Below are 22691 nucleotides of genomic sequence, written 5' to 3' on the forward strand. Positions count from 1 at the left end.
TCAAAGGATATTTTGTTTGTCTAAATAATTCCATTCTGCAAAAATACTTTTACTATTAGAATATTATTATTTCTACACTACTTATTGTCCTTGTTATTTCATAAATGTTTTAATGTCTTTTATATTATAAAACTTGCAAAATAGTGTTTTAAAGTACAATAAAAATTAATGTAAAATAATAACAAAATAGCCTAAAATTTCAATTGTAATTTTTCCTAAATTAGGGAAAGATTGTTCAAATTTAAGTGAGTATGTTTTTCCCAGACAGACAAACAAACATCCAAAAAACGGGGATCTAATGGGATAAGACAATGATGTACATTCCCAATGATTATACACAAAATTATCCTTTCTGTAGATTACAATTAGAGTGGTTGAAACGTTTGGACATTCAACTTAATGTTCCCAACCAATCAAAATTTTAAAAAGCCCCCAAATTTGTTAAGCCAACTAATAAGAAACCTTTAATATAAAACTTTAGGGACTAGTTCAGTCCAATGTCCCGGATCTAAACATTTACATCTGGATTAGAATGAATTGTCATCTTGAAATGACACCATGACGAAATTTAGGTTCTAGAAATAACTCAAAACTTGTTACGACTTATCTGAGCAAATTTTATCATCATTGGCAATACCAAATATTTCAGGGTTTTACGGAAAGGTAAATTTATTTGGGTTGGGCCGGATATCCGGCCATTTTCGATATCCGGCCGTTTCCGGATATTGAAACTATCCGGATACCGGATATCTGGCTGATTTTTACTGCCGGATATTCGGTAATTTGCCGGATATCGAGCGTTGGCCAGATATCCGACCGGATACCGGATTTTGAAACTATCCGGATATCGGATATCCGATATCCGGCCAAAAAAGTATCCGGCCCAACCCTAAAATTTATGCAAAAAAAGTTCAAATTTAGTTAGTTTTTAAATCACTTTGTAGGTTAGGTTATATTAGGTACTTGGTAGTCCCGCAGGGTTAGGGCATCGCAAGTATAGGCTCGTAGGTTTATGGACCCCAGCAGGGATGAGGCATAAAGAAAAAAAAACTACCCATCCCCCCCCCCATTTTTTTCAATTTTACTAGCTCAAGTTTTTACTGAACAAACCAAGGATGAAGGGGATATTGGACTGTAAATTGTACTGATACATAGAGTTTATAAACATGTTTTTATTCGTTGGCTTTAAACCTTTGGTGACTGTTATTACATCTTATAAGTGTAAAAATTTAAACCAACACTTTTAATCTACAGAACTTATATTTTTGTTTATCATCATTAGGGATATATTTCTAGTCTGTCGTCCTTTGTCTTATCCCTTAAGATCCATAAGAAACAAAACCTTATTAATCATTTTTTTACCACTTTATTTATCTTTTTTGCCCATGCAAAGCAAATAATGATATAGTGACGTAAAACAATTATGACTAAGCTTTAAACTGGTTGGTTTCTTCACTAAACAAAATAATATATATGAATATAAATTCTAAAGAAAACTGTGACTCTTATGTAATAAGTAAAATATGTCATTTTATATATAAAAAAAAAGATTTATCTTAAAATCTAAAGCCGTTTAAAGCCGTTTAAAATTATCTTCAAGTAACAAAGCATAAGCTGGAAGCCAATAACTCATTTTATGTCCAAACATCTGGGGAATCAAATTAAGTAATGCCCAACAGAAAACCAACTTTCTGATTGCACGATCTTTGACGTGAGGTCCTAACTGTGCATAGCTATGATTAGCGCCTGTTTTGGGCTAAGGAGTTTTCCCAACTTGAACATACCAATCAAGATTTTAAAAAAGTTCAAATTGTGTTTAGGTTGACAAACGAAGCTTATACCAATAACAAAATTAATTCGGAAAAAAAATCACGAAACTTATACGTGTTTTTCAGCTGTCGTTGGGGGGCAACACATCGTAAAATTGACGACCTCTCCATTTGCCCCCCAAATATTATTTCAGATTTTTTTCGCTTGTTGGTTTTTCCTGTAACAAACGAAATAATGTGCCAATGATACTTTACTTTATAATTTACAGTCTAATGCACTCTACCTTCTAATATATACAAAGAAAATGTTTATATTGAATAAACTTCGAACATGCATATTCTTGTTTAAGTAACAACCTATTACTAGCTATAATTATTGGTTTTAACTAGATAAAAGTAGTTAATAGGGGTGGGTAATATATGCAAATTTGATAAACCTATAGAATAGCTTCATTCCTTAGAATTATAGTTAGTTTTTAAATGTATCTAGTGGTTTATTGTTCTGTAATATCTCGGAAACAGGATGTCTAGAGAAACAGCCACTGCCTAAGTAAATTATCCATGCCTAGAAATCATGATTTCAATAAGAAATGTAAATGTATATATTTGATTGTTATCGGAGGATAGGGGTGGGAGGGGAAGTTTGGTTGAGTTATTGTAAGCATTAGGGCAACAGTTATTGAGTAAGTAGTTAAAATCAGGGAGGAAGCCATCGAAAATAAAATATGACGATACCCAATATTTTATTGAAACCATTCGCTCATAAGTTGGCTTAAAAACTTATGACTTGGTAGTTTTTTTAACGCGCAGTGTCCGAACTTTTAAATGATTTTAATCTACAAAAGGGGTAATTTTGTTATCATAATTGTGTAAGCTTATAAATTTTTGTCCATTGTCTTATCCAAAAAGATCTCTGTTATTCTACCTTAGTTTTTGTCTGCCATTGGTAGCCATTTTGGGGTAAAAGAAAGGATGTAAATTAATCTTGACTGCCTTAATAAGAAATATAGTTTAAGATTGTCTTTCTCTCCATCTTTTGTGATGATTTGAATAAATACATAGTTTTGTTATTGTTTAGACTATTCTGTGACGTGGCCATAAAAGATCAAATACCTACCTATGGAAGGAGTCCCATATGTTGAAGAGGACGACGTACGGGTAATATATGAAGGAGGACTCTTCAATCTTGTTTTTATGATTCTTAAAAAATCAAATATAAATTACTGTGTTTTATGTATGTTAAGATTCAATATATGATGTTGATAATATCTTAATCATTTATTACATTTGGTTTATTATTCTATCCCCGTAACAGAGTGAATATTTCTGGGGTTTTAATTATGGTTAACCGAAGATCTCATGTGTGTTTTAGAGTGGGTAAAATGGCATTGATCCTGTCTACCTGATCTGTTGATTACACTGTTGTTAAGGTGAGTTTTAGCTATTCATTGAACATTTCATCTTTAACTTGTAAAACCCAGGGATCTTAAGTGATAAGACAATGAAAATATAAATTAATTAACATCCCCAACGAGAATAAACCAAATGAATTCTTTTAAGGATTAAAACTATTAGGGATTTTGTGTATTCCAATCAAAAAAACTCAATGTTTTTAAGCCATCCATTGTAATAGCATAAAACTTTGGGGACCATTATAACTAATAGTTCAGTTCCATTTTTTTACAATAACAAATAAAGAATTTTTTTGCTCACTGATTACAAAGCCTGACTAAATGCCCCCCTTCCCATAGGTAGGGTTCACACACCACCCATAGTACATATAAAAATTGGAACTATGCCTATTACACGCTTATTACTCCTTTACTCTTCATTGTGTTGTTCGAGTGTGTTGATTTTCAGGTATTCAAATTAATTTTGGTATTTTTTGGTTGAAACTGGATTGGTGGCCTACTTTGAGGCATTTTTCGGTTAGGTAAATGATTGGTTCGTAGTATGTTGGGTAAGAAATGTACTATAATGTTTACAAAGATCCAGTAGATTGAGAAAGTACGCAGGTTTAAAAAGTACATGTGCAATTGCCACCAAAATACTGCTTCTAAAAATATGATTGATATTTGGGTTTAAAAATATTTTTTTTTGTACATTCTAATAGAGAAAACTTTTAAAAACGTACAAAATAAGCCCTTTACAAGTTCGGTCCCCGTATTAACTCCCATCACAAATATTTGTTGTTTACAAAGATTGGAGATAGGACAATGGACAATAAATAACCTTCCCCTGAAGGATTTATTTGATTTAGAAGGAATTTATGGAAAAAAAATGTGAATTCCCAATTTTTCTTTGTGGTCATTTTTAAGGGAAAAGAAATGATTTAAACCTTGATAAATCACTCCATTCCTGTTTTCTTCACTATAAAATCAGAGAGGAAGGAACATTTGATTATAGATTTTACAGGTACCCAAAGTTTTATAAACATGTTTACGCTCAAGTAACAAACTTTTCGAATTTTTCAGATACTGATTACTTGAAACAAACTAAAAGTGTCCCAACAATTTTATCTAACAAGGGGTAATTTTGTTATGAATAAATGGAGATGTTCATCAATTTTTCTTCTATTGTCGTATCCCTTGAGATTACTGCAATATCATAAAGTGTTAGTAACTTTTTAGCAATGGTCTAAGACAGATTTAAATCTATTTAACGAGAAGAGGTGGGGATGTACCATAATATCTTTACTAAAACACAAAAATATGTACATATACCTAGCTGTTTTAACACGAAATTGATTTGATTTGAAATGTACTATGTTAATTAGGGATGGACTATAATATGGAACGAATTGTTGGTATTGCATATTTCCTATTTGAAAAACTTTTACATAAATTATTTTATCGGACTGTCTGCAAGAACTGAAAGTCCAGATTTATTCTTTTTAATAATGATACCAGCGGTTGCGCCTCTAAAATCTAGGGACTCTGTATTCAAAGAAGTAGGGAGGGGTCAGATATATAGCCTAATACCATTCCGGCCGCTTCTTAAACATTATTTAAAACTGTGAAAATGAATATTTTGGAATGCAATGAATAAATTCTTATTCTTTTATCTTCCTCAATCTCTCTCTCTCTCTCTCTCTCTCTCTCTCTCCTTCTCTCTCTCTCTCTCTCTCTCTCTCTCTCTCTCTCTCTCTCTCTCTCTCTATCTATCTCTCTCTCTCTCTCTCTCTCTCTCCCTCTCTCTCTCTCTCTCTCTCTCTCTTTTTTTCGCATTTTTTTTCTTGTTTTTTTCTTTCCCAAAGAAACTAAAAATAAAGCAGGATCTAAATGTACTTTACACATTTTTTATGGATAAAGAAATATTTTAGTTGACAAATGCTGTTGCATAAAGTAGTAAGGGGTTTTATTCGTCCTTTAAGATCTCACAAACTACTAAACCGATTGAGTTCTTTACTTCATGAGCTATATAGGTTTAAGGATATTTTTAGTTCCATTCTCTTTCAAATACAGATTTTATAAATGCTAGTGGCGCATACTCTAGTAAATCCTATTATATATATCAGTAGCTTGAGATTTCGATAATTACCGAACCGATTAGGTCTACATTTTATGGAACATTCACGTAGGCCCCGGGATGATTTTGGGCTATTTGATTTTTAGATTTCTCTGCTTTTCTTACCCTTCCAATAAATAGACCCTGAATTCTAGGGGCGTAAATATAAATATATATAAAACCAGTTGGTGAATTTTCAAAGAACTTGTGGACTGATATTAAAGAAAATATTCGAATTGTAAAATTTATTAGCAAAGTTACTCTATAAATGACTGTTTCTGTCAATCTGAAACACAAATTTCTCCATACATCTATTTAATTTTCTCTCTCTCTTTCTGTCTTATGCACATCTATCTATTTATCTTTCTTATTGCTATATGTATAAAGTTAGTTTTGTATCATTTGTATTACTAATATTGGACATTATCGTTCATTTGTTGAAATTGAAAACCTTTTCCCCTGAAATATTTGAGGATGGGTCGGGGATAAGATAGGATCACAAAGTTTTTTTTATGGACAATTCTTCTTTCTAGTTATGTTTTTTTGTTTTTCATCTATATCTTTTATTTTAAACAAGCGGCTACGCCCATAGAGGCCTCAATTTTAGTTTTAAAAGATAAGTAAAATAAATTTGGTGTTTTTTATCAAAAAAGGTGTTTTTCAATTGTTGTGCTTTTTATGTGAAATAGTTTACTACAATATAAAGTAAAATTGTTATATCTGTACTGTAAATGTATAAGTATAGATGTATAATCCAGAAAACTAACTGCCCCAAGTGTTGGAGACTCGTTTTGTCTGCTTGCAAATTGATTTCTGTTCTTTTTTTTAGGGACCCGGATGTGTTTATATTTCCGAAGCAATTACATAATTTCAAAGACTCAATAAAAAATAGGGACAGCCCCCCCCCCCCGTCCTGTAGCTAGGGTTACATTTAGCACATGATTAAAGTCTCTCCACAGATTATGACGTCATACGATAGAATAGCCAATGATAGGCCAGTAAACACTGTAATTGACCAATGGTAAAATTTATGCTGGCCTCAAATTGGTTATTCTATTTTTTGACGTCATAATCTGTGGAGGGACTTTAATCATCTTCGCTCATGTCCCTATATTCGTTTACTTTGATATCTGTCCTATTTATAGACAGACACAAGAGTTTCTTTTTATATAAAACGATTACTCATGCATAATATTTTTCTCCTTTTAACTTTTTCTCTCTATTTCATTCCTTTTCAGAGAGAGAGGTAGAGGTACACTATTCCCAAAAAAAGAATTAATTTGTAGAAAAAAAGACAATTTAACAAATTTTATAATTTTTTTTTCTTTTTTCTTATCTTTTTTCTATCGCTCCTTAATTCTAATGATTTACCCCCTTTGTTCAGTTTAATTCAGTTGGGAATTATTTCAAGAAGCGATTTCATTTGGAAGGTTTAAATTTTCAAAATAGGTAGAGACCTTTCATTGACCAATAAAGGCTTTACTGAAAAGCCTAGCAATAACAGTCAAGCGATTACCGAGATTATACGTCACAAACACAGACACTGACCAACATCCTCTCACTTTTTTTCTGATTGTTTGTCTTCTTCTCTGATCTCTCTCTCCGTCACTTTCGCTTTCTCATCAAATCTCCGTTTTCCGTCTCGTAGTGGAGCTATAGTGGGCCTCACAAGTTTTATATAAGCATACTATAAAATTACAATAGATATAAAACAATAGATCAACAATTGTTCCATACCCAATTACAAGTTTTCCAACTCGTAGTGGAGCTATAGTGGGCCTCACAGGTTTTATATAAGCATCACAAGGACTCTGGCAGGAAATTGACAACTTATTCATACGTACTGTACTAAATCAATCTTTACGTGGACTAATTTAATCAAATTAGGGTTTTTTTAGGTTTTTTATAATTCATACAACCCCCTTAAGTTATTCATTACAATAGAATACAATTTTAAAATTTATTTACTGTGTAAATATGCATAAATATGACGTTTTTACTGACAATTAGGTTGATTTTTACTCAAAGCATTTTTCTTGTAGACAATAAAATGATTATAACTTTCGTTCTATTTAAGATAAATTGATGAAATAAAAAGTATTTTCAATTTTATTATGCTGAGAAGTCACTTATTGGTTTTAAGAAATAATAAACCCCTTTGAGTTGGGGAGGGGGGGGGGGCGTTGAGTATCGAAATAATGAAACTAATGTAAATTTTATTTATGGTGGGTTTTAATGATTCATATAGCAGCCAAACTGTTTTTAGGCAATACCCCTTTGTCTGTCTGTCCCTCTGTCTGTCTGTTTTTTTGTCTGTCTGTCACTCCACTTGTCAGTCTATCTGTCTAACTGCCTCTTTTTCGGATTTCAATGAATCATCTAGCATAGCCTAATTCTAATTTGTTAATGCCTCAAAAACTGTCTGTCTGTCCGTCTGTCTGTCTATCCCTCCATCTGTCTGATCATTCACAGGTTCTCTATTGGATTTTATTTAATGAATTGTCTATTATGGTCAAACTGTAATTTGATCATTCTTCTTGCCTGTCTGTCTGTCTCGTCTATCTGCTGAGTTTCTACCATTGGTCTAACAGACTGATTTACTTAATTAACCCCTTACGGTCGGGCCCCTTAGCGCACCTTAATCAGTAAGCAAACCTGGCAGGGTCATCCAGGTAAAGAGCAAAAATATTTTTTGACTAAAACAATGCATTTTATCTTACCAAAATACTAAAATATCCTATAGTAGTACATCCTCATATAAAATGTGTTCAAGTCAATTTCAGGTTCCAGATATGAACCTGCAGATCCTGATCCTCCAGGTCTCCAGAAATCTTTAAAAGGCTCCTCTGGCCGCAATTTTTGACTTAGAGACATAAAAGGGGGACATAACTGAAGCTTTTTTGATGCTGGGGGGGGGGGGGGGGTTTTCTCTGGAACCACTTGATGAACCGTTCAAATTTTTTGGACTTAAGCTTTTAGGGGTATGAACATATTATGGTTTCAAAGTCAACCCCCCTACCCCCACCCCCAAGCCCCCCGGGGCTCAAAACCCACCTAAAAATGAACCTAACCTTAATTTTCTCAGAAACCATTTGACCAATAGGGATGATTTTTTAAACTTAAGCTTTTATGCTTATAAACTAACTTCTAGTTTAGAAGTCACCCCCCTGCAACCAACCCCTAGCCCTCCGGGGCTTTAAAAAATCCTATAAATGAACCTAACCTTATTTTTCTCAGACACCATTTGACCAATAGGGATGATTTCTTAAACTTAAGCTTTTATGATTATAAACTAACTCCTAGATTATAAGTCACCCCCTTGAAAATAAAGGTTAGGTTCATTTTTATGGGTTTTTTTTGATCCCCGGAGGACTAGGGGTTAGCAGCAGGGGGGTGACTTCTATACCAAAAGCTAGTTTATAACCATAAAGGCTTAAGTTTAAGAATTCATCTCTATTGGTCAAATGGTTTCTGAGAAAATTAAGGTTAGGTTCATTTTTAGGGTTTTTTTGAGCCCCGGAGGGCTAGGAGTAGGCGGCAGGGGGGTGACTTCTAAACTAGAAGTTAGTTTATAACCATAAAAGCTTAAGTTTAAGAAATCATCCCTATTGGTCAAATGGTTTCTGAGAAAATTAAGGTTATGTTCATTTTTAGGGGGGTTTTGAGCCCCAGGGGGCTTGGGGATGGGGGTAGGGGGTTGACTTTGAAACCATAAGATGTTCATACCCCTAAAAGCTTAAGTCCAAAAAAATTGCATGGTTCATCAAACCCCCCCCCCCCCCCCAGCATCAAAAAAGCTTCAGTTACCTCCCCCTTTTAAACGTAAGCTTTTCTTATATGTCAACATAACATAACTAAATTTCATAGAGATCCGCAGCCGTTTTCCCTGCTGACCGCCTGCTGCGGCCGCTGAAATTTATATTTGATATTTCTAATATAAAATTTACTTAAAGATAAACATTTTCTGTAAAAAAATTGTTCTTCTAGCTTCAAAAATAAGAAAATTACAGCCGTTTAAAATTCTTAAGTAAAAAAGGTTGGTAAATAAAAAGGTGAACTAAGCAAAAATTTACTTTGACTTATAAAAAGGTCGGAAATTTATTATCAAACAGGGGACTTGCACAAAAAAGATTTAGCCCTCTAGGTCTAATAGGAACTGAGATAATAGGGGGGGAGCGTTGAACGCCCACCCCATCACCAACCGATTAAGGTGCGGCAAGGGGCCCGACTGTTAAACTGTTTTTAAACTATTTTTGAATGGGGGGTCAAAAATATACTAGGACACCTATAGAATCAGACTGCAGAGCCCAAATTTGAATTAAGTCCCCAATAAACTTTTTTTGGGGGATTTAAAAATTAATTTTTACTGTTGCTCTGGTCATTTTTACCAGATCAAAAGGTCTTTTTTTACTTCGTGTAATATTGTAACTTAGTGAACAATTTTATATAATTCACTTTATACTGATACAATAAAAAAAACATTACTCTGTTCAATGGAAATAATTTTTTTTCTTAAACAATTAATTTCATTAAAAAATCTGACATAATACAATAAAAAACATAATGCTGAATTTAAACCAATTAGAAATTAGAATTTCCGAAAGAGTGTTTTCACAAAGTGACTTATTTCAAACGTAGTTAAATAATTTTATTTAATAAAAATGAAAAGAATGAAAACCCTACTCATAAAAGATACATACTTTTTAAAAATATTTTTAAAAATATGTTTGAATAATCTTATTTTATATCATATTTGTATATGTGACAAAAATAAATTTGTTGTATTGCATAAACATTTGTTGTCATCTTAATTTATTTAACCCTTTACAGCCAATTTTTATGTGTTTTAATGTATAATAGACATGAAACATTTTTATGTTAATTCATTGATATATTGTAAAGAATTAATTCTTAATTAGTATTGATAGATAAAATCAAAAGACCTAACTTTACTGTATACTAGCATACAATATTTACGAAGCAAGACACTCTAAAAGCTGAGTATTTTACCTACAAAGGGAAGAAACATCACGATTCAGTAAAAATTATTTAATCCATAGTAAAAAATAAACTTTAAAATCCTAATAAAATTTGATGTGGGCAATTGTTCTCATTTTTGGCTTTGCAGTATGATTCTACAGATGTCAAAGTATATTTTTAATATACCTTTTAAAAATAGTTTAAAAACAGTTTAAGGGTTAATAATACATATTTAATAATTCATATTAAAATGGATAATACTGTAAAAATGGTTGAATGCTTGTTTCAATAGAAAATTAGATTTAACTAATAATAATGTTGAATCTTGAACCTGGAGATAAACAAATAACCTTGTGTTGCAATAAAAAATAAAAAAAAATTATCCAATTTACTTATGAAAAAAAGTGTAATACTGTATCTATAATCTTTTTGTACATAAATGATAATAATATCAGGTTATATTCCATTAATTTATAACCACCTAAATTTTTTGACTTTTACAACTTTTAACAGCTCCCTTTAACCAAAATCAAGGATAGTTTATTTAAGTATGTCACCAAAACTTCATTACATAAGTAATACATTTTTACAAACTTTAAAAAGAGGATTGGGAAATATCTCCCTCCCCAACATTAACTTTAATCACTATTGTAAACAATATTAAAAGTTATAAATATATATCAATCAAGATCTTTAGAGGTATTAACTGTGGTTTAATTACATATGTATGAGAGCTCCTTCTTGTGTCAATCACTTTTATTTACTGATTAAAATTTGTACAGTACAGTTGTACAGAATATTGCAAGATTTTTTTTAGTTAAGTCTGGAAATTAATGATTAATTTATCTAAAAATAGATAGCATAGAATTATCTTAATCAGTGGCTTAATTTTATACACCCGCCTTAAACACCTCCCCCCCCCCCCCCACTCTTTATTTTAAGGGGTGTAAATTTATTTCCTTTACACCCCCTTGGAATTTATAGAGGGGTGTATCTGAGGGTGTAGGCTCTTGTCAAGAGGGTGGACATGGGTGGACACCTAGGGAGGTGTATCCATCCCCCTTAATTTTACAAGGGTGGTGTAAACAACCCCTACACCAACCTTTTGCACGCCTTTGATCTTAACTATACTTTTAGTGTACATAAAGTTGTAAATTCAGTAACTATTCTACAAAAATTACCTTCCTAAATTGATATATGATTTTCAGGGTAATCTCCGGTGGACTAAACATTAAAATTTTATGGAAAAAAAGATATCTTTGGAACATGCATGACTTGAAATTATCCCCCCTTTGTACTCAATACGCATTTTTTATTCTAAGTGCGTCAATTTTGCGTTTAAAGATACCCTTAGTTTAAGCATTAATTTCTCCAAAAAATGATGAAAAAAGATAAAATTTTTTTGATAAAATGATAAAAGTATATGTAAAATGAAATAACCAGCAAAAAAAATTACAAAATTACGTTAAATAGAACGAAAATTAGAGCGTTTTGTATGCCTTATAAAATGCGTATTTCTCATGAAAATTGTAATGATTTAGTGTGTTGAGTAAAATATTTACAAACTTCCCGCTTTTATAAGAAGCTAGAGTCCTTGTGGCATACTATAAAATTACAATAGATATAAAACAATAGATCAACACTCGTTCAATACCCAATTACAAGTTTTTCGTCTCGTAGTGGAGCTATAGTGGGCCTTATAAGTTTTATATAAGCATACTATAAAATTACAATAGATATAAAACAATAGATCAACAATTGTTCAATACCCAATTACAAGGACCTCACAAATTAAAATTAATATTCAATTTAATTTATTGATAAAGAACAATTTATTAACCCTTACATATCGGGCCCCAATTCCCACCTTATCAAATTTTAGGACAAACTTTAATTTTTCCTAACAAAAAAATTACTTTTTCTGATCATCGCCAAAAAACGGAAATAACGGAAACCGCAATTTTCGGCAGTTACGGCGGTAAAACGGCGGTTGGCGGCGCTAATTAATATTTTTATCTGTTTATTGTTGCTCAAAGATTTACCAAAAAAAAATTTAGGTCTCTACCTGTAATAGATGCTACAATATTCATGATATTTGTCTATAGTAAAAGCCAGACAAAAATCGGTCATAAAGTCGGTCAGGGAGCGGTCAAACGGTCATAACACCACTTTTCTCAGAAAGATCATTGATATCTAAATTCACAAAAAATTTAGGTTTCTACCTTATACACAAAAGTCATAATGTAGAAATTAAGACTTATGTAGAATTTTTTCTAATTTTGGTGCTACCCATCCGACTTTGACCGGACACCATGACCGACACAGACCAGATATCCTAATAAAATCAACTCTTGCCGACATATAATTACTAAACTTAAAAAGTCATGAAGTCACAGCTCCACATCTTACCTACAAAAAAAATGAGATTGAAAAAACTATAGGGGGGAGGGGGCTCTTAGAGCCCCCCCCCCCCCCCCCAATCTGTAAGGGTTAAAGATTTTTTATTTCCACCTCCTTCAGTGTTCCTAGAGGTTTCTAGGGGCGTATCTGCTAGTTAAAACAATAGATCATCCACAGTTTAGATGGTACAATGTGTCATTGATAATGTTCTGTCAATTTCAGGACATCAGAAAATAATCCAAAACTTATCTTTGGGTTTCAATCTATTCCCCTGAACTTACATGAGAGATAAATCAGAGAGAGTCCCATTTGAAGTTTTGTAAATTTCAGAGAAGACTTGTTGTTACGCAATGTGGTAGACAAAAAGTCATTCTAACTTCTAAAAAAAACTTGATGTTGATAATTTATAATGTTAGGTTAGGTAAGGTTAAGTAAAGATTATAAGAGCAAGAGCCCTACACGGATATTTACATAAGAATATGATCCTGAGGGGTTAGAGTCCCCCAGAGGTACTATAAAGATATTCTTCTAAACATAAAAAATAGAAGTGAAAACATTTAAAATTACCAAATTTTTAAAATTTCATAATTTCTAGATAAAATTGTTCTTCTTATACAAATAATATAAATTAAAAGTACAAATTTTGAATAAGGATAAAATATCAATTGTACATTGTGCATGTTAGTAGAGGATTAAAATTCTGAAATGAGAATACCTTCTTATTAGAATTCAACAAAGCGCCTCTGTAATTTATATGTTTAAAGCAATTTTAATATAACTCTACGGAAAGGGTCTGTAAAGAAATATTCCCCTTTGAATTATTTTTAAAGTCTGAATTTAATAATACGAATGTCCAGTCAGGATATTTATCTTATAGTTGTGACAATTAATACTTCCTGTCCGAGCTATAAATATTCAACCCATTTATATTTTATTTTACTACTAGTTCTTCCCGAAATATACCTCTGGAGAGGGAATATTAATCTAAATATAATTAAATTCAACTAGCAGGGTAACTGAAGCAGAAAGGGGTTGTAGGCAGGTTTATCCCTATAACCCTATAACAAATTACAGGGGGACCCCGGGGGGGGGGGGGGAAGGGATAAACTCCCCTAGATGTTTAACCTCTACAACCGTAAAACCCCCATTGACAAGGTTCTACACCTCCCTGATACAATCTTCTTAATGCATCTAGGGGAGTTGTTAAAATAAAAAAAAAATCACATGCCCATAAATTTGAAGGGGGACTGTAAAAAGAATTTGCATGCTTAATTTGCCAATTTAACAATTCAGGAACGCTTATTTGACTTTTGGGTGGTTGGGTGGAGACCTAGGGGTTTGTGTCCGACCCCTGACATTTCCCTACTATATTAACTCATATTAGAGATAGAGGAGTGAAAAATGTTGTTTGACCTCCTGTTTTTATTATTGAATATATGAGAGTAAAAGTAAAATTTTGTTTCCTTCAAACCTTTATTTTTCAACTTTTGTTTTTAGGTTCTTTTTTACTCGTAAACTTTAAATGGCTATACTTCTCTTAATTTTGAAGATTTTGAAAATCCAAAATTTGTTAAAAAGAAACACTCTAATGAAGGGTCCAATTCATTATATAACATTTTTTCATATTTTTACGGATTTCTTTGGACACTAGACCTTCTTGACTATAACTTTGAAAGCAACTCTCTTAAACCCGCAATATAGGGATAGGACAATGAACGATAATTTAATCTTCCCCTAATTATTAAGCATTATTTTTTTTCATTATTGAAAGGAGGAAAGGGACGTAGATTAATATTAGTCGCCAGTAACCTTTCCCTTCATCCCCGGGTTAATCGGATAAAGATCAGTCAGGAATTAAGAAGCCATCCAAGTTGTAAAGTTTTGCGAAAATTTTTCCGTCGGCCATAGTGTACAAAAGTACACAGGATTAATATTGCGATATTGTTGGTAGCGTAGCTACACAATAAATAGGATGTGTCTGTACGTTCTTTTGGCAGTTTCTCACGATCTATAGGAATTTTGACAAAAACTTTTTTGTTATTGAACCTGATCCCATTTTTTAAATCAGTAAAGATTTAAAGAATTTGCTAACCACAGAATCAATTTAGTTGTAAGCTTCTTAAATTATATAATTTAGTTTTTGGATGGTTTTAGCCTTTTTTTATACCAGATCTCCCAATTCTCCCTTTGATTATGTGAAGCTGCACTACAATGGAGAACTCAATCGGTTCAATTGTTAACGGGATTTTAAAGAACAATCAATTTACAATCACATATTACAATCACGTTATTGTCGCGCTTCTTATGAAACTAATTGTTCTTGTGAAATTTTGTGTGACCCCAAAAGTACGTTGATATCAATAACATATAGGATTAAGTATTAGACAAAAAAGTTGGCAAAACTAAGATGACAACATATGCATACAAGCGACGTACCTTCCATGATTATCCTAATACTAAAGTAACAGGATGTTTGTCTGTTTGTTTGTGTATCTGTGTGTCTGTACCGAAGGATCTCGCTAACCGCTGAACCGATCGGATTTTCCTTAACAGGGTAGATTCTCATAGGTCCCGGGAAGGTTTTAAACTTTTTGGGGGGAGGGTACCACCACCCTCCCAAGAGAAATCGCCCCTAGAAATTTTTTTTTACGTTCTCGATGTTAGAAACAGAGTTCAACGCAAACATAAACGTCAAACACAATATAGACATATTTTAAATATAAAAAAACATTTAAAGTGCCACTAGAGGCCTCTAGGGGCGTAGCCGCTAGTCATGTGTAAAAAAATACAAGATGTCTGTATGCCTATGGGTCTGTACCGAAGGATTTCACTCTGCTGGATTTATATGGTTTTCTCGTATTCATTCGAATCCGGTGGATAGGAACCGGTTCTCATCCATACGAAAAAACTATGTCTAGCATCGTATTATATCCAGCTTTCTACGAATATAAAAATGTACAATCATAGGATTAAAACTAGTTTTTTATCTCATGATTGTACATTCTATATCCGCGGAAAGCCGTTTATAATACGATGCGAGAAATAACTATTCCTTTACAGTTAAGAATCCCCAATGCCCTAGAAAAGTTTGGGTGAGGGCATTTCAACCCTTTCATGAGAAATAGCCCCCTGTTTACAGTTTGAAATATTGAAAATAGTATAAGATGCAAAATAATGAAAAAAATCATTGTGTTTAAAATGTTTCATTGTACCATATTGTCAAAGAAACTTTATTGTAGGTTGAAAATCGATTGGACTATTCTAACATGCCTGAACTTACTAACAACCCTAAAGTCTTCGCATTCAACAATTATTAGAAGGTACGTCTTGCCGAACTAACGTAGCATGTTAATTTTATATATAGAAAATCCTCGCTTTTCAAATTATCAAATTTCAGATTTAAAGTTATGCTATACTTGCATTCAAAATATCAGATTATTTATTTGTCTAGGCTTTACTTAATATTTTTCCTTGCATATATTCACGTTAGAATCGTTCTGGCAATTTCAAACCTTGAATAATGATTTGTTTAACATTTAGATAATTTCAGTCCATAATCTATTTTGATTTTTCTTTTTTGTCACCCAATTTTTATCCTATTACATAAAGAAAACAGATTTTTGTTCGTGCGCTATGATCTCGCTAACCACTGAACCGATCGAGTTCTTCAATTAAGGGTAGTTTCACACAGGTCCCGGGATTGTTTTAGGTTATTTTAATTTCTAACGTTAATTCTTGGAGTGGTTATAGGTTATGCCCCATTCTACTACAAAGTAACTAGATTATATTGGCGCAACCGTAGTCTAATTCGATTCTAAGGAAATAGTGAATCTAGGAAGATTAGGAATAAAGTTACAACCATCTCTCTGACATGATAGTATGTAATTCAAAGTTCTTCATTTTTATTCCTTTCTTTCTCTCTTTATATAAATCTCTCTCTCTCTCTCTCTTTATCTTTCATTTTACCCTTCTTTCTCTTTTTCTCCCTGTCTCCCTCTTTCTCTCGTTCGTTCCCTACATTTCTCTTTCTCTCTCTCTAGATTTCATTGACAAGAAAATGTAAGTTGAATATATAATATATTAATTGTAAAAATTAATGTACATGACTTGTCCTTTCCCTTCTTGTACTATTTTCTTCAATAGTACATTTAAGTAGTTAGCTTTTTATTCATTTTTAAAAGCAGATTTTTCTAGAAGCGAAGCCAATCTATAAGTCAAGTTACAAGGGTTAATTGATCAGTATGTATGAATAAAATTAACTTGCCACGTCCTTTTATTTGCTGGCTAAAAATCTTGATTGGTTGGTTAAAACTAGCAGTATCCAAACTTTTAAACCAATAACTTTGATCTTTCAGTGGGGTTATTTTTTATAATCAAATATATGCATAAATATTATCCCTTAAGATTAGAATGTTACACTAATCTACACCCCCTTTTCCTTTTTACCTCAAAAGGATGTTATCATCCTTGTTAAAAAAAAGCAGAAGTTTTTTGCCAGATTTTATCTTAATGTTGTTTAAATCTTCTAAATTGCAACAGGGGCTTCAACAATCCCCCCGCGTGACTCCTTAATTTTTTTTTTAAGAAACCCCTATTTTTGTTGCTTTTTAAAGAGATCAATTATAAGAGAAAATTTGCGAATAGTCCCTTTCGTAACATCGCCCTATAAGGGGCGATTTGTCGTATTTTTAATATGGCTTTTAATAGGTTATTTTAGGTTAGGTTAGGTTATATTGGGTTAGGTGATTGCCCCACAGGTTTAGGTAGTTGGCCCCGCAGGGTTAGAGCCCCCTGCAGGGGCTAGAAATAGGAGAAAAGCCACTGTGAAAAATACGAAGAATCGCCCCGTAAGGTGCGATGTTACAAAAGGTACTATACCCGAAAATTTTAATTACTGAATCAATCAATAAATATAAAACTTAATTATTTTGGGCTAATAAGAAGGTATATTTTTTTGTAGCAAAGCTACTCTATAATTCTGAATTTTGAGTAAAGATTTCTAATCTTTTACTCATTATGCCTGTCTGTAATTGCTTATTTTTGTATTTTTGAGCTCTGCTACTCATGGATGTAGTCATCCTTATTTGAGATAAAGACAGGAATATAAGATGAATAAGCTGATTAATAATAGAAGGACAGAAGGACATTAACACTTATAAAGTAGCTTCAGACTTATGTCTTAAGTAGGCATTAGGTAGGCATTCCAAATCGTTAGGGGGCTTTCGACAACCTACTAAACTCTTCTTCTATCCTTTATAAGGGAGAGTGAACCATATATAGGGCAGATTTGTATTAGGACATGAACAATCACTTGTAGAGTAGCAACACTACTAAAAAATTAAATCAATAAGGGGGAATGGATGGTACCACTTTTCGATTAAAAGGATTCTAACAAAAAAGGCTTTACAGGATATAAAGTACATTTAAATAAGGGGATAGGGAAAGAACATCTGAAATAAAAAGTATAAAATATGAGATAATCTACATATTAAATATAATAGATCTAGATCCATACTCAATAAATTAGATCAATAATAACACAGTGAAGGAAAAATCCGGCAATATTGTTGGCTAGAACGTGTACACATTTTAATATGAAAGGTCAGTTATTTTTTAAACCCATACATAGTAAATCAGCTATAAATAGTTGACTTTTGTACATGAAAATCCATCTAGCTTTATAAATCTATTATCAAAATACTTATAGAATATATCATTACTTAACCTTAATATTACCATAAAATTTTTCTATCAGAATATTTATCCCCTATAATTGCAAGTATTTTTCCTTTAAAGTCATATTCTTAGTATATAAGGGGTTTCTATAAGATATTGCTTTCCTCATTAAACAAGCTTAAACGATGTCTTACCATTTTATAATTGGCAGTTTGTTGTTACCATATAAAATACTAGTTGCTACGCCCCTAGAGGCCATTAGGGACACTGTTGGTGGGCAGAATGTGGAAGTCGACCCCTCATTATCTTAAACCTTCCAAGGACCTATGAGATACTACATTTTAAACATGTTGATTTTTTTACTTTTTTAACAACAAATTTTTATGTGATCTAATCTTCCGATTGATCTGATTTTTGGTATATCGATTCCTGGGACAACAAAGTATAATGTAATAAGCGAAGCAACTCAATAATCGAGTCCTAAAAATGTGAGTTTTTCAACAAATTTACTTACAATTTTGCTTTGACTCTTATACATTTATATTATTATTATTCAGTTCTGACACTATACAAGTGTTAATGTCCGTTTGTCCTACCGTTTCAGTGCTTCGCTTTTATGGATGTTGTCATCCTTGTTTATATAAGAATTTTCGATGACGCGTTACTTATTCTGATACAAAAATTTATATGTTCCTATAGCTGCATAAATGTGTACAGTACAAAGTTCACAATTAAGAAATGCATCAAAATAATGTATTTTTTATCATTACTTAACATTAATATTATCATAAACATACTTTTGGAGGAGCTGTTTTACTTTTGCAGTATCTACACATTACGATGCTTCTCTTTTTCAAACCTACACGCATCCCTGCTTTTAGTGATAAGTTAGACATGGTTATTTTAGCATTTGTACAATTTTTAAAGTTAATATTTACTAAATAATGAAATATTTGAAGTCTGGATGATAATAGAAACTCAGTGTAGGAGGAACAAACCGACCTATAAAAATTTGCAAAGATTTATCCCTTCACTCACATAGTAAGTCACAGGGAGTAAGGTAGGAGACAATGGGCAATTGATTCAATTTAAGAGTTTTTGCTGAAAAGCAATGAAAACCAGATTTATCCAGAAAATTTGACCAAAATTGTAAGGGGATCATAGTAATATAATTTAGAACAAAATTAGTTCTAAGAAAAAATCATTCACTTGAAAATTAAATTACCAATACATCACAATGTAGTAAACATTCTGTAATTAATCACTAGAAAAATCGCGTTTAGAACTTTGTCAACCCTTCTCATATATTTTTAACTGCAACCTAAATTCAAGGGGTTATTGGATTGTTTAATACATCAATATCACAGTAAAGTTTCATGAAATGACATTTTCTTCTTTTCTGTCTGCTATATTCAAAACCAACTCAGCTAGTTAGCGGGGCATTGATGCGCTAGTACCCAAAGTCAGTAAGAACCTGCTGAATTCGTGCACATTCCCTTTAAGCCAGTACCCAAAGTCTGAGACTCTTAAAAATTGAATATTTGATCCATTGTCTCCTCTCTTTATGGTTAAATTTACTTTTTGGGGGGAATTTATATCGACAAAATTTTTTCGCTCGTATATAAAAACGAAGTCTAAAAAATTGCTTGCCCTGTCAATCAATAGCCAATGTTTAATTGTAAAAAAATCCCTATAGGTTTTAAAGCAAGCTTCCAAAAAATATGATTCTAGCATTCCAACAGTTGAAGAGAAAATAAGTGACATATCTTGAAGCCGATGATTATCTTAAATTTCTTCCAGTTGGGTTAATTTAAAACTTTTTGTCCCGTTCATAAAAGGACAGTATTTGGGTTAAATTTTAGAATTTTTTTTTATTTGTAGCATCTTTATAAATAAACACTTTCTTACTGACCATACTTAGATTCTATTATTATATATAAATTCGCAGGTTACTGTTTCAGGACATGCTTACATTTTTAGGACTTTATAATAAAGATGATTCACTGAAAATATTCCAAAAAGCAGATACATATGAAATATTTTATGCGAAAAAACATTTCTCATAAAAGTTAAAAATTAGTATTTTAAAATGGACATACTGACTTTCTGGTAACGATTATAGTGTTGCTGCGCTTTTTAAATCTAAGTATTACAAAAAGCACCTTGCAAAGTTTGAAATCTATAGGACAATTCTAACATTCTTAGATTATCAATAAGAGCTATCTTATCTGCAACGGACGGACGTAAGGACGTACAAACCGACCCTAATTATAGAAAAAGCTTCGCTTTATAAAATAATTAGCAGCTTCGCCCCTAGCCTTTAGGGTCTTTACCCCAAGAAAAAAAAATGATTACCTCTGGAGAAGCCCCCACAATTTTTTTCATTTTTTGGGGGGTTGGGGGTGTCCCACCCCCCAAGAAAATAGACTAAAACCACTACAGGACCAGTAGGTATATTCCCTGAAGAGTAGAATCCGAACGGTTTAGTGGTTACCGAGATCATAAGTGACGGACTGACGGACAGACAGACGGACAGACAAACTTACAGACAGACGGACAGACAGACAGACGGACAGACAGACGGACAGACAGACGGACAGACAGACAGACAGACGGACGGACAGGCACCATTCTACTTTGTATTATAGATAGTGTCCCTTTAAGATAAAACTATTGCCCCAATTTAATCCTCTTAAAATTTAGCAGAAGGAAAAAAACATTTCATATGAAACCAGTATTTTTAAAAGGGCATATATGTTTTGTAAAGGTTTTCCAGTACTTACAAGTTAGAAAATAAGTTAGACAGTCTTTCTTAATATAAGCTTTGTTAGGTTGTTCAGTAAGATCTCGTAAATGGTTGCGGCTTTGTATTGGTCCTCCAAGGCAGGTTTTACGCTATTTGGAGGAGCTTATAAACTTACAACTCTCAATAATAAATTAATTATCAATTTATATTGTACTAGCGAATTTTGGAATTGATGAGGCTGAAAACTAGTCTAAACCCATTTTAGTTTTTATAAAATAAAAGACTAAAACCATCCTGGGACCTAAGCTACCTTAAAATATAAAATTCAATTAGTTTAGTAGTTAGAGATTTTATTAGAGAGACAAGAACTTAGAGAAACATTCACGTTGCATCAAGATCCTAACTTTAAAAGTATTATCCTTTGTGTATTTTTGAATACATTAAGTACAATTACAAAATTTAAGGCCATTAGAATAAAATTATAAAAAATTTAAAAAGGTAAAATGGGTCTAACCAAGGTTTGAAATCGATAGGTTCATTTTAAAAGAATGTTATTTTAGCTATATGCTCGCTGAATTAACGTACAGGCCAAATGGCCCAAGCTAAGTGTAGAAGAAATGTTTCACTTTTTACAATTTTATATGTACAATTTTCTATAGAACCATTTTTGTAAGTATTTGATAAATAGGCTTTTTAAAAGCGAAGCTTTTCTATAATTAGGGTCGGTCCGTCCGTCCGTCCGTCCGAGATAGATAGCTTTTATTCGTTAATTTAGGCATGTTAGAATTGTCCTATCGATTTCAAACTTTGCATGATGATTCCTGTAGTAGTTGGGCACGATTTAGAAAGCGTAGCAACTCTATAATCATTACCAGAATGTCCGTACGTCCATTTTAAAAATGTTGATTTTTCTACTTTTTTAACAACAAATTTTCAAGTGTTCTAATTATCCGTTTGATCTGATTTTTGGTATATTGATTCCTGGGACAACAACAAACAATATTATAAGCGAAGCAACTCTATAATCAAGTCCAAAAATGTAAGTATGTCCATAAAAATTATCCTGCTTCAAGCATTTTTTTTAACAAATTTACTTACAATTTTGCTTCGACTCTAATACTTTTAAATTCTGATTATTCAGTTCAGATACCACACAAGTGTTAATGTCCGTTTGTTCTACCGTTTCAGTGCTTCGCTTCTATGGATGTTGTCATCCTTGTTTTATAGCTATTTTATAATTCTAAAGAACGGGCAATAAATTCTTGAATTACAAAGCTTCCCTGAAATCAATAGCCTTATGGGTCTAGCCGTTTAAGACATCTATATGGAAAATCAAATAGAGAGAGATATAAGTCAATAGACTGTAAGTAACTCACTAAAATTAGTGAAAAACTTTCGGGTAAAAAACGATTGGTTTGTACAAAGTCAATTGTCTAATTCCTTCATGAATGAACAAAACAACTAATTTTGGTTTAAATTTTCAGGGAAGTTTAATTTTTGTCCTGTTTATAGCTGCTAGTTCGTAAGAATGTAAAACTGTTATATTAATGTACAAAATAATTTAAAAGGAAAAATGAACCACAAAAACAATATACTGTTTAATTATATAATTA

Source organism: Acartia tonsa, chromosome 14, assembly GCF_053477335.1.
Source record: "Acartia tonsa isolate MP-2025a chromosome 14, ASM5347733v1, whole genome shotgun sequence".
Taxonomy (NCBI): domain Eukaryota; kingdom Metazoa; phylum Arthropoda; class Copepoda; order Calanoida; family Acartiidae; genus Acartia; species Acartia tonsa.